This window comes from Tenrec ecaudatus, chromosome 4 (genome assembly GCF_050624435.1).
Source record: "Tenrec ecaudatus isolate mTenEca1 chromosome 4, mTenEca1.hap1, whole genome shotgun sequence".
In the NCBI taxonomy this organism is placed as follows: Eukaryota; Metazoa; Chordata; class Mammalia; order Afrosoricida; family Tenrecidae; genus Tenrec; species Tenrec ecaudatus.
The window spans coordinates 50,000,680-50,015,171 of record NC_134533.1 but is presented as its reverse complement, the minus strand read 5'-3'; the positions used below and the strand labels follow the sequence as shown (position 1 = coordinate 50,015,171).

The 14,492-nt window shown below is 41.9% G+C and overlaps 1 protein-coding gene across 1 annotated transcript in view; it reads left to right on the top strand.

Annotated features, from left to right (window-relative positions):
- NELL1 (neural EGFL like 1) overlaps window positions 1-14,492 on the top strand; it is a 989,599-nt gene that overhangs the window by 279,914 nt on the left and 695,193 nt on the right. The window lies entirely within an intron of this gene.

Sequence of the window (14,492 nt, the reverse complement as noted above, 5' to 3'; positions counted from 1 at the left end):
TCTCTGGCAACAAAACTCTAGAGACAGGACCACTGGGGGGGGGGCGGGGGGAGAGGTCCAAATTTCAGACTGCTCCCAACCAGAGGGGAAGGCATCTCCCCAACATGCATGTTTTAAAACTTAATTTCTTTGAATATATCACTAACACATGCTGTTTCTAGTATCTGGAATTTGGCCCTTTATTGTCCCCCCCCCCAGCCTCCTCTTTAACACTCCGTGCGGGTGTTTGTGTGTGTGTGTGTGTGTGTCTTTTCTCTGATGCATTCCTTACAATTTTCTCTTGTAACCCTGTCCTCAAAGGCAGTAACCGTGGCAGTGTGGAAACGAGGGAGGGCCGCAGTCATGTGTCTGCTGCTCGTGGTGGTCTGTTAGCCTGCCAACGGCCTTGTGCAGCCTCGGTGCCTGATTAATAGTTGGGGATCGAGGGGTGTCTGTGCCAAGACCCGACATGAAGGAGATTGCTGGAGCTTCGTTCCAGCAGCTCCTTTGCCTTTTCCCTTATTTGCTTTTGTTCCCCTCTCCATGTGAACTCCCAGGGGGTCTTCCTCATCTCAGCATCTCATCCAAGGGTGGTTTTCTCTGGCCTGACATGTGATGATGATAGTTATTTACCCAACGATTGCGTCTCCAAGGAACAAGTAAGCACAGTCTTTCCTGTCCCAAGACACAAAAGTGTCTCTTGGTGAAGGCCCCAACCATTTCCTGGACTGGGGAATGTGGGTGATAGATGGGATATGGATCTCCGCAGGCCTGGAGGATGACTCTCAAGGTTGGGCATGCACAGTGGATGTGAGTGTGTGTCCCTGGAGTGTCCTTTGAGGAGGAAAATTGTGACAGGGCACTTGTGAGGGGGGATGGAGAGAGAAGGTGCTTTGAATCAGACTTGGGTTTATATCTCTATTTTACCTGTTATCTACTATTTGAACAACGATCTAAAGTTTATTCATCACTAAAATACTCTCAACTCTTTTAAGAACTGTGAGGATTTAGTCAAGTCAGGAAATCGACAAATAGATGTTGAGTTCCTATTCTGTGCTTGGTATTGTGTTAGGCACAAGATGAACAAACTTGTGTAATCCTTTCCCTTGTAGAGTTGAGCTGCTTGTGGGGAAAGAGACTTTCAACACATTTAACTATAAACTCAATGTGGCAATTTTGGTGAAGAAGAATAGTCGGTATGTAAGAAAATAGCCAGCGACTTCATGGATTACACGTTGTGTTGCTAACCACAAGGCTGGTCGTTAAAACCCACCAATTACTCCTGGGGGATAAAGATGAAACATTCTGGTCCCCAAAAGATGTGTGGCCTTGGAAACCCAGAGGGGCAATTCTTTTCTACTCTGTAGTGTTGTCTGAGTTGAAATTGATGCAATGCCAGCGAGTTGGTTTTTGTTTTTTAATTTAATTTAATTTAAACTGAGGGAGGCAAGGGAAGGCTCTTTGAACATGGTATTTATAGCGGAATTCAAAGGCTGGGTAGGAATGGTCTTGTAAGGATGAATAATAGTGTTGTGAGTCAGTGGAACAGATTTGCAAAGGTTCTGAATGAGGAAGAATCAGAGGCATCCAAAGAAAGACGAATGTGGTTGGAGGGCAGTGAAGGGAGAGAAAGGGAGTCTTATATGTCGTTAAGCCAAAGTTAATGATTTTGTATTTTCCTTAAGTAAAATAGGAAATGCAGGGGAGGTTTTCAATGGAGAGTGACATGACATGATCCAATCTGTGTGTGTTGTGTTGTTTGTTTAAATCATTTTATTGGGGGCTTGTACAAGTCTATCACAATCCATACATCCCTCCATTGTGTCAAGCACATTTGCACATTTATTGCCATCATCATTCTCAAAACGTTTCCTTTCTACTTGAGCCCTTGGTATCAGCTCCTCATTCCCCCCCTCCCTTCCTGCCTCCCCTCCCTCATGAACCCTTGATAATTTAGAAATTATTATTGTCATGTCTTTTACTGTCCGATGTCTCCCTTTACCCATTTTTCTGTTGTCCGTCCCCCAGGGAGAGGGTTGTATGTAGATCCTCGTAATCTCTTCCCCATTTCTCTCCCACCTTCCCTCCACTCTCCCAGTATCACCACTCTCACCATTCAATCTGTGTTTTTAAAGGATTCCTTTGTGTGGAAATGGATTAGAGGCCAGCAAGAGTGGGAGCCGGAAGGCAAATGGGCCAGTGTCCAGTGGAGAGATGATAATAGCCCGCAGTAGAACGGAGGTCCCTGTTGTTACTGCGGGGTGGGAGAGAAAATAGATTCAGAAGGCATTTATGAAATAACATTGACAAAGGATAGATGGGTGTACATGCTTTTTAGTAGTGAGGACAAAGAGGATTCTTGATTGTTTATTTTGGGTAGATACCAAAACTGCTGATAGATGTGGCGGACCGGGAGATTATAGGTTTGGGTGTCCATACGAAGAATTTGATTTGGGCCAGGTGGTCCATTGGCTTTGATACCATGTAAAGGAGAGCATGCTGGCCCTCAGTGATAACTGGCTAGTACACTTAGCGGGGGCTGTTCGCTCTCAGTGATTGCTTCTAAGGAAGTATGGATAGTCTCACCCAGCTTCCTGAAACAGTTGGGTGCCAGTGCTGGCCCCAATGCTGCTTTTGCTAAGAACAGATGAAACAACTTGTATTTGAGACCTAACTAGGTGTGTGTGTGTATATATATTTTTTTAGGTTGTAGAGAATATATAAGGTTTGGGACCTATAAAGATAAGAGGGTAACCATTAGTAGTTACTTATACTCCCAAGTATTAAAGTTATAAAAATGTTACTGGAGGTTTGATTCTGGGTAAGTTAGTTAAACTCTCCCTCATGTTTATCTAAACTGTAAAATGGGGATAATAATACTAATATTTAGGGTAATTGTGAAGACTTAATGAGGTTTAGCACTATGCCTGGCATGTTGGGGAAAAAACAATAAAGATCAGTTTTTATGAATAAGCTGTGCGCTGTATTTAGGCCACTGCAGGTTAAAAAATGCCACTGTGTGCTGGTTTGTAATTATAGGTGAACAAAGCTGGAAACACTCCAGTTACTAATTAAAAATAGCCAAGTAAGAGAATGTGAATACCGAGTAGTTTATTTTTGTGTGTGTGCTTCTAATTCAGAAAAAAACCTTAAGAAAGAGGGTCGTATTAGAGCAAAGAGAGGCATAGAAAATGAGCAAAGAAGCAGCGTAGCAAGGCGCAGCTCATGGACTTAGGCAAGAGGGACTTCGGGTAGCAGCAGCAGAAGAAGATCCAGCAAGAATTGGCACGTGATTCAGACACATCCGATAAGGAAGACAAAACCCTTAGAGTCTGAATTGAAGATGTTTGAGTTGCAGCGAAGTAGCTGTTGAGGTGAGTTTTTTTCAATGATGCTGATCAGCAAGGGTGATGAAGCTGTCCTAACCTTGGATTACAGTGAGGATCCCACAACTTACAGACACTAAAAGTCACTGACCCTGTACACCTACAATAACTTCATTTCATGGTATATAAATTATATCTTAATAAAACTGCACGAAAAAAGATGGTGACCAGGAAAACCATTGTGATTAATTGGCCTTCTTTATATTTATTCCTTTATCCATCCTATATATATTTATTTATATATATATATTTATTCCTTTATCCATCCTCTTCCTTACCTGCTACATTCATACCTGTCCATATGTCTTATCTGTCTATAAACCATCCATCAAAATGTCCCACTGTGAGAAGCTCTTGGTTGAGAGAGTGAATTAGACTTGCAGAAATTTCAGTGACTCAATTATGATTTCTTGTTAAGGAGATACAGAACACCTAGCAGAAAAAATAAAGCGGAAATGAGAATTGACAGTGTCGGCTGTTTGAGTGTCTATGTACACAATGGATATCTTTTTAATCCTTTGGGTTATAGAATACTTGGAAATGCATTGCTTTGGGGAGAACAGCTCAGTGAGTCAGAACTCGGGCCTCATTCAGACCTGGGCATGAGCTATAGCTGTGTGTTGTTTATACAGGTCCAGTAAGCTCTCCAAGCTTCCATCGGCACCGCTGTAAAACGGGATGATAATAGAATTGCCCATAGAATTAAATGAGACAATGTATGTACAACACTTATCTGATATCTAACATGTAGTGTACAAGCAGCTCCCAGATTTCAAACAAGTTCCACCATTAAGTCTGTCTTTATGCCTAATTTGCCCGTGAATTGGAATGGCAAGGTACGTCTTTCTAAAATTGGTCATGTTTGCCTTAGTATATAATAACTGTAATTTTCTGTGCATAAAAATACTAAACACTTTCAGAGACCTAAAACCTCTTTAACATAATATCACAGTAATAATAATAATAATAACAATAAAGAAGGTCTGGTTGCATAGTGGTTATGCATTGAGTTGCTAAATGAAAGTTGGCAGTTCAATACCACCAGCTTTCTACTCCTGTATAGGTAAAGCCTCGGAAACCCACAGGGGCAGGCCTCTCCTGTCCTATAGGGTCCCTGTGAGTTGGAATTGACTTGAGAGCACTGAGTTGGGTCTGGTTTGGTACTATGTAGTGGGTTATACACTGGTCTGCTCACCTCACGGTCAGTAGTTCAAAACCACTAAGTGCTCCATGAGACAAAGAGAAGGCTTTCTACTTCTGTAAAGAGTTGCAGTCTCAGAAACCCACCAAGATAGTTCTGTCTTGTCCTACAGGGATGCTATGAGTCAGAATTGACTTGATGGATGGGAGCTTTTTTTAAAAAAAATAATGATAATGTTGTGATGCCTAGTTGGTTATTACAGACCATTGGATCTTGTTGGTGGCATAGGCATTGAGGCCCTTGCCTTCCTCTGGAGACAGTGACGGGTGTTGTGTCTCCCACACTGAGATCCTCCCTTCGCCCATCCTTGGGAGCCTGGCCCTTGGTTTGGGTTGGCAGTGTGGAGCTGGAGATGTCAGTGAGGTAAGGTGGAATGGGGCCCGGGACAGCCAGGGCTCAGGTCACCCAGTTGCAGACAGGGCTGAAGCAGCACAGTCAGGCAGTGTGGAGTAAAGCCAGGTCCACACCTGTAGCCTTCCTCCTACAGGGGCTCCTGCCAGCCCCAGACAAAGCCTACGCTGGCTTTGGGGCCACGGTGGAAGCACCCTTCCTACCTCCACTATCACCTCCAGGGCTTGGTGGGCTTGGTTGGTGAGGAGTGGATCCCAAGTCAGGGTGAAGCCGGGTACCACGTTCTGCTTGCTGTGAATGGTCTCTGTGTTTACGGCCCAGGAAAGACATAAGGGGGCTGGCTCTTCACTGCAAGCTGTTCTAAGTTGGAGGTTTGTAACCCAGGGCCTGCTTGTATTGATTAGTTAATTCCCTTTTCTAGGAGCCCTGGTAGTGGAGTAGTTCTGAGTTGGGTTGCTAACTGTAAGCTGCTACTCAGGAGAAAGATGGGGCTTTCTACTCCCGTCAAGAGTTCGTCTCAGACACGCTCAGCGGCAGCTCTACCCTGTACTAGAGGGTCACTAGAGGTCACCATCAACTTGATGGCAGTGTCTGTGTCTTTTTGTGCTTTTCCAAGGCCTGGTCTCTCTTGCGAATATGTCCAAATCATGTGTCCTATTGACATGTCATGATTATTACACCCGTGCCACATAATTTGAGGTGCCTCAAGTTTATCAGGGGCTTCTGAAGTTTCTGCCAGCTAGGAACTCAAAATAAGCTTTGTTATCATCTGAACGTGATCTCTCCTTCCTTAAGTCCCTATGACACTTTATCCTGCTCACGGCTCACTTAACACAGAGAGCTTTGCATTTGATGCTGTCCGTGCATGTGACTGATTTCTTCTCATGGTTTAAAGGTGCCCTGTGGGCAAAGAATACATCTCGACCATCTTTCCTTTGTCCCTAGAAATGTGCACGGTGCTACCTTGCTCACGGAGCTTATGGAATAGGTACCCCATTAATACCCAGAGAATGGTTTTTCGTTCCTATGTGCAGAGAGGCAAGCAGACTTGGTGATGCTTTGCATTAATGAAAAGAATGCGTGTCTTTGGCATGACGACTGAACAGACCCAAAATGGATTTGACATTGAGGCCAGTGTGTCCCCCTGGCCCTTGCCTGTCCTTGAAGTGCAATTTACTCCCCTCCCGGCGTTGTCACTTGCCCTGTCACATGGCTGATCGAGGGCGCTGCACTGAGAAATCAACAATGTTTGGGGGGCTTTGGTCAAGCTGTCAAGTGCATGTGGAAGGGAAAGGACAGTGGCAGACTTCTGGAAAGAAGCAGAAAGGAAAATAGACAAAGAAGCCGTGTCATAAAAGATGCACCAATGACATGGAAACGCTTTACACTGAAAGTTAATGTGGCAACTTCATTGTTGAGCGACCCTGACAGGACCAGTGGGGTCCAGGACATTTCTCTGGCAAAGACAGTGTTAGGATTCCCGAAAGTGGTATCTTAAACACAAAAAACACATCAAGTTCCTTTAATCGTAATGGGGAATAAAAGCCTTTCAGGCTCATCTGGGAGTATTCCCGGTGGGCAGAAGTTTTAAATGCCTCCAAGTTAAACTCTTGCTTCTACTTTGATTGGGGAAATCACCAGTTTTAATCTGCTATAAGAAGTGAGACTAGATGTGATACCTATACTCATCCATGATTATGGATCCATTGTCAGATGGCCTAAGGAGTGACTGTGTATGTTACACTTTTATCATTAAGGTTTGCTGCTGAAAGAATGTATGATATAATGAGTACACGGGCATTGTCGTTAGCTGCACATGATTCAGAACCTATTCTTCTTTAGATGTTAGTGCGTTTGAACTTCTCTTTTCTTATCTTCACATTAAGGAGAGTAGTGACAAATTGACTTGTTCTGACCTTTAGACATTGCTGTTGTCATCATCATCTTCACCATCACCACCACCATCATCACCATCATCACCACCACCAGAATAACGGCTCATGTTTGCTGACCTCAGTGTGTATCAGGCATTGTTTCGAATGCTTTATGTGCATTATCCTTTCACAGGTTTCTCAATAACATTGGAAAATAAAATATATCAAGTAATCCACATTTAAGCATCTAGTATAATTCCAGGCATATTCAATGTGTTTTTATCTTATCATTATTATTATGTAATAATTATTCTCATTAGTGTCTGGTCCGTTGTTAGGTGCCATGGAGTCAGCTCTGGGTTGTGGTGATCCTGTGCACAACAGAACAAGACACTGCCAAGTCCTGTGCCTCCCTCACGATTGTTGTTATGTTTGAGCTTAATGTTACAGCCACTATGTCAGTCTAGCTCATATTCCTTTTGGGTGTGTGCAAGCCCTTTAATTTATCAACCATGCTGTTCTTCTCCGGGGACTACTGTCTGCAGACAACATGTCCAAAGTGCGTGAGGTCAAGGCTAATCGCTGTTTCTAATGATCGTTCTAGTGGACCTTCTTCCAAGACAGATTGGTCTGTTCGTTTGACAATCATTGTATTTTCAATAGTCCTTGCCAGCCCCATCATTCAAGCGCATCACTTACTCTTTGGTCTTTCTCATTCATGATCCACCCTTCACACGCATGTAAGGTGATTGAAACACCACTCTCAAAATACGATGGCCTGAGTCAAGGTGACAATTTTGCTTTTTAAAATTCTTTAAAATAGGACTCTCACAGCAGATTCACCCAAAGCAATAGGTCATTTTATTTCTTGAATGCTAATATAAGTATTGACTGTGGATGTAATTTTGTAGTCCAGACATGCCTAACTACCTTGATTTAGAATTGTGTTCCACATTAGCTAGAGGGTAGGCACATATTGACTTGGGTGAAAGGAAGCCCACCCCCACTGTCTTTGAGTTGGTCCCCAGTCCTAGCCACATTTTCTGCAGTTTTACAAGCTGTACATCTCTGCAGACAGCCTCAGTGTTCTCCCTCGGAGCAGCTGATGGGTTTGAACCAACAACCCTGTGGTTAGCAGTTCAACATTTACCCCCACAGCTCTACCAGAACTCCATTGGGTGAAGGGAAAAGCAGTATACCTTGTAGGGGAGGTTAGCTTGAAATGATCAAAGCAAAGGAAGACACTGGAGGAACGTAAGAGTGAAAAGCAACAGACGTAACTACTATGAGCTACATATCCCATAGTTACCATCATAATTACCTCTGAGTAGATACTCGAACACCAAAAATGAAATGGATGGAGACGTATATGGAACTACTCCCGTGATAATATAAGGGGGCTTAAAAATTCATAGAAAAATTCCATAATCTATTCATTTCATTCTTCCACAAACATTATAAAGCCCTCGTGATTAGAGTTAGAGGATATTTCCACATTTGCAGTAGCTTCTAAAAGCTCTTGGGAAAATGAAATTCAAAGCTAATTCAGTCATGCGCTTTTGGAAGCACCCTTGTAGATATCTGTGTTGTTACTGTTAGTGCTGTTGAGTCGGTTTCAATTCCCAGTGGCCCAATGATACACAGCAACAGGAAACCCTGACTGATCGTGCACCATTCTCAGAGTTGTTACGTTTGAGCCCATTGTTGTTTGTATTCACTGTGTCAACTCATCTTCTGGAGTGTCTTCTCTGACAGGCGCAGTGAGATTTCCTGGAATGGCTCTTCTATCCATGTTTCTATACTCCCTCAAAAAACTCACTGCCACTGAGTAGAACCCGACTCAGTCTCTATAACTCCCACCAAATGATTGAGTGGGACCCTGCAAATAAGGTGTGGAGACTCTTAACTCGGGGATTGGTCGGTTTTACCATTCTCCTGACTATGAGGTATCTCAGTGTCTGGCAGGAAGAGAGAATTCCCAATTAGATATTCTAGAATTCCCATTCTTCTCAAGATTGTCCATCATTTGTTAGAATCCTTAGAGTTGAATGCTTTGGCATAATCAATAAGACACAGGTACACATCTCTCTCTGCTTTCAGCCAAGATTCATCTAACATCAGTCATGTCCCTTGTTCCACATCCTCTCCTGAATCTGGTCTGAACGTCTGGCAGTATTACTGCAGCCATTGTTGGAAGATATACAGCAAAGTTTTACTTGTATATGAGATTAATAATAATGTTATACAATTTGAGCTTTCTAGTGGGTCACCTTTATTTGAACTGGGTACACATATGGATCTCTTCCAGTCAGGTGGCCAAGTAGTTGTCATCCAAGTTTCTTGGCACAGATGAGTATTTCCATTGCTTCATCAGATTTTTAAATCATTTCAATTGGTATTCCATCAATTCCTGGAGCCTTGCTTTAGGATAGTGATGTTTTCAGTACAACGTAAACTTCTTTCAGTGCTATTGGCTCTTTCTCATATGCTACCTCTTGCATGGTGTAGTTCAGCTAGTTCTTTTTGGTAACGTGACTGTATTCTTTCCATCTTCTCTTGATGCTTCCTGCATCGTTCAATATTTTGCCTATAGAATCGTCCAATATTGTGACTCAGGCTTGAGTTTTTCCTTCTCGTAGTTTCAGTTCTGCTAAGTGTGTTCTTCCTTTTTGGTTTTCTGACTCTCAGTCTTTGCACATTTCATGATAATACTTTACTTTGTCATCTTGAGTTGCGCTTTGAAAATTTCTCTTTGGCTCGTTGACTCCATCATGTCTTCCACTTGCCTTAGCTACTCTACGATAAAGAGCAAGTTTCAGAGTCTCTTCTTCCATCCACTTTGATCTTTTCCTTCTTCATCTCTGATATTCTTGATGTCATTCCACAGCTCATAAGATTTTCTGTCATTGTGTTTAATTTGTCAAATCTGTTCTTGAGATGTTTTTAAAATATAGGTGGGATAGACTCAAGGTCGTTTTTGGCTCTAGTGGATTGTTTTCATTTGGTCTTGAGTGGTAGTAACCGTTAACTTCACTAATCAATCCCATAATTGTTAGTGTTATCTGTAAGATTCTGTGTGGACATTGCAATAAATGGTTGAAACTAGCAGAACAGTAGGCTATCATGGGCGAAGTGGCTTGTGTTAGAGTAGGGTGAAAGATGGAGATGGAAGCATGTGTGACCTGTGCCTTGTGACAATTGGTGTTGGGTTGGTGAGGACCTGGATTCACCTCTGGAGTGTAGCTAGATGGGTCTCTCCTGGTACAAAGCCTCACCAGCTTCCATTCTTAGGGACACTCTGGTTGCACCTCTTACCAGACAGATTTGTTTGTTCTCCTGGCCCTTCATGGTCCTTTCAGTATTCTTCACCAAAATTGTAATTCAAATGCATCGCTCTTCTGTGCTCCTCCGCATTCATTATCCAACTGTCACCTGCAAATGACACAATCAAATTCTATGGCTTGGATCAGGCTCATCTTAATCCTCCAAGTGACGTCTTGCTCTTCAATACTGCAAAGAAGTTGTGTGCAGCAGATTTGCCCCGTGCAACACATCATTTGATTTCTTGACTGCAGCTGTTAAAAGCATTGATTGTGGCTCCAAGCAAAAGGAAACCTTGACAACTTCACTATTTTCTGATTATTATGTTGTTGTTGTTTATTGGTCTAGTTGTGGGGATTTTACATTGGATTGTGTTCCTTACTGAGAGCTGCAATCCTGATTATCATCAGCGAGTGCTCCAGATCCTCTTAGTTTGGGAAAGTAAGGTTGTGTCATCTGCATATCACATGTTGTCAATGGACTTTCCCTCCAATTCTGATACTGCCATCTTTTTCATAGAGTTCAGCTTCTCAGATTATTTACTCAAATTAGAATTTAGAAGTAAAAATGTATTTCAGTGAAAAATGTTATAGCATGTCATGATTGAAAAGAATGGAAAAGCTTGAGTTTATTGAGTTCAGCAAATTGCATATATTTTTAAGCCAGAATCTGTTCCTTATGTGATCAACATAAAACAAAAAGAAAGCAAGGCTACTCTATTTGAATAAGGAATGGGAGATCAACCCTACCTAACAATCAGCTCTGTCCACGGCTCTGCAGAGGATAGTTTGAATATCATTTATCTTGTTCATTTCTACTATGTATGCATAGATAGGCAAAGTGTTTTCTAGAATTTGTTAGCTCTAATTCTGCATTAGAATTCAGATCTCCTGACTAACAGATCCATTTCTTTTCTCTGTCATTTATGGAATGTACTTACTGCTTTTGAGTCAATGCCAACTCATAGTGACCCTACAGGACCGGATGAAAGTGTCCCTTTGAGGGTCCAGGAAATTCCCTCTTCTTTATGGAAATAGAAAACCCCATTCTTTTCCCCTGGAGTGGCTGGAGGTCTCACACTGCTGACCTTATGGCTCACAGCCCAAGTCGTGACCACTACACCACCAGGGCTCCTGATGTGTAAGCTAGAACATGGCGATTATTAATACTAGTGGTGATTTTATGTTAAAGTACCTTCATATGACTTAACTCATAATTAAATTTCATAACTTTTATAGGAGGAATTAGGAGCCCTGGTTACATAGTGGTTACTCTATGAGGTGCTAACCGTGGAGTCTGAAGTTCCAAACCACCAGCCACTCCTCTCGGGAAAGATGAGCTCTCCACTCCAGTGAAGAGTTATGGGCTCAGCACCCCACAGGTGCGACTGCCCTGCCCTAGAGGGCATGAGCCAGAATTGACTCCATAGCAGTGAGCTTGCTTTGGTTTATGGGAGGTATAATCAACTGTTTCTAATTCACATAAAAACTACTATGAAACCTGTGGTTTTTGAAACTTTTCTAGAACTGGTCACTTAAATGGGTGGGGGGAGGGGAATTGAGGGATCCAATAGGAAAAGAAGTGATTCCATGAACATAAGCACTGAAGCGCAGGCATTCCTCTGAGGGCAATTTCTCATCCTTGGTAGAATAGAACTGGCTTTTAATACTCCATGTATAAGTGGACAAGGAGCCAATCCTAGGATTTCTAGGAGATTCATAAAACACGAGCTCTGGGGAATTTTCAGTGAGTGAACTATGAAAAAGCTCTTCACAAGGAGAGCTACCTGCCTCGATTCAATGCAGAGGTCGGGAGGAGGAAACCCTTCCATTGGAGCCCCTGATTTCCGACTGGAAAGGATGAATGCTTAGGGACAGATTTTTCTCTTTTTTATTATGTGGTTTAATTCTTACATATCAGAGGAAAAAGTAGTTCAGAGTTCACTTGAGTTGATTGTTCCCAGAGGAACAACCCTTGCTTCTTGTGGGAAGGAAACACAAATCCTCCCATAGGAAATGTAAAAAACAAGATGCAAATCATTTCCATAAATTAAATTATGTGAGTTCCAAAGTATGTGAGCTCAAACACTGATGCATTACTTAAAACATCAGAACATAATCCACCTGGGGTAAAACTCCGAATGAAGAGCTAACTGTAAATCGAAAACAAAGAATGAACCTATTGGACTTGTCAATTTAAAATATTGATGTATAATATGTTGACAGAAATATAAGAGGAAACTGAGGGGTGACAAAGAAAGACTATCAGACATGAACCAGCAGACTAAAAATAGAATCAAATAGAATGCTATAAAATGCAAATATAACATTTTTTAAAAGCATGGGCTACTTAAGGAGCCCCGTGGCATAGTGGTTGCTCTTGGGGCTGCTACCCTTGAAGTCTGCAGGTCAAAATGCTTACTAAGGAGTATTTACGACATAGCTCAAGAGAGAACGTTAGTAAACCGAACGATATGTCTGAAAGGGACTGAGAATTCAGCACAGTGGAGAAAAGAGGTGACATGAAAGTGAATATAACATAAGGAAGAGAGGCTGAGCAGTAACAATATCTATTTAAATGGAATACCTGAGAAGAATAATGAGAATGGCTAAAAGGAAATGTTTGAAAATATAATATTGAAAATTTACCAAATGTCGAAAGACACTGTTTAGTCAGGAACCCCAAGGAATCAAAGAAGCTCAGACCTAGATCCCTCGGAGTGCAGCGGAAGCACACCAGGCCAAACACAACGGCAAAGGAAACAAGCACCCAACGTCTTAATCAAATCATTCATGTAACAAATGCAAGTCATATGCAAAGACGTGAGTATTAGGCTAGATCAACAGCTGTCTTCTAAAGAGCGTTAGCACTGTGGGAAAAATACCTCCAAGTTTTGAAAGAAAAGAATGTAATGCCTAGTGAAAATAGTTTTCTGATATGAGGGTGATATCATGATACATTGGTACAAATTAAAATTGGGCCCAGTTACTACCCACAGATCCTCTCTGAAAGAGCGTCTGAAGGAGGCTTTCCAAAGAAAAGAAAATATCCTTGAAGGGAGTGTCTGAGATGCAAGAAGGAATAGAAACCGAAGAACGTGTTGGATGTGTTTGAATAGAAGACGATGGAAGACGATGGAATGGGTATATTTCCTGGGAAACAAGGCCAAGAATTTATCTGGTAGCAGTATACGTAGTGTAAAATCCTGCAACCAACTGTCCATCAGTAGCATAATGGATGATATATATTTTGATATATTAATATGTTATATTATTACACAATTTTGACAAATGAATGAACTATAACCACAGGCTTTCAAATAGCTGAATTTAAAAAAATCAGAAAAAAACATTTCCTTCAATTTCATGTATGTCATCAAGCAGATAGAATCAAGATATAATGCTACTATTATGACTGTGTTAACTTTATTATTAGGTAAATCATGTATGTCCATTTTACATACTCTTTTGTATGCACGATGAATTAGATACAATTATAATTAGAAAGAGTTGACTATGGAAGAAGTCTATAAAAAGATTCATCAGTCACTGAAGGATTGGAATCCATAAAATCTGAAGTCGAAGGAGGGATCATTATCAGAGCCTAAATGATGAGACTCCAGTGTGCGGAAGGCCACGGATGACAGGGGGAGCCCAGGATTCGTTTGTGAAGCTACTTAGGAAGTAAGACCCTGAAGAACTCCCCCTCTGTAAAATGGAGGGAAGGGAGGACAGTGGTCACTAGACAGCGTACTCGGGAGAGAGGAGTATAGAAGATCAAAGGCATGAATCCGACCTGAACAGTTAAAACTTTGTCAGTAGATCCCCTTTATGATGCAGGCTGGACCTGATCTGACTTCCAAAATGTTCTGTATGTTTTAGTTATTTTGTTTTGTAAACGGGTGAGATCAACCACACCACTATTTTAATCATTAAAGCCATTATTGAACAGTTAAACTGAAAGTGGGAACTTCTGGAACCTTCTTAATCCAGATAAAAGAAATGACAAGATTTTTAGATAAATAGGGGGCTAAATAGGGGCTGCCTCAAGGGGCTGGATATTCTAGCAGTTACTTCCTTATGGGCTTGGAGGGTAACGTTGTGGGGAGCAGCACAGCGACAGGTACTCATTCAAGGTCTTATAAGATAGTATACAGTTCTTGCTAGTTGGGCTGGCAGGGTCTGGAGACACCTTGGAAGAGGGAATACGAGAATGGGGGACAACGGCTAGCAGGGGTTAAAGGCAGCTTGAAATAGGATTGAGTTCTTCATGTTAAGCTAGGTGACTACAATGGTTTGGTTTGGTTTGTTCATATTAGAGTGTCTCAGAGATGCTATGTCAATGGAAGTCACTCTCTTGAAGCTATGTTATATGCTTTTC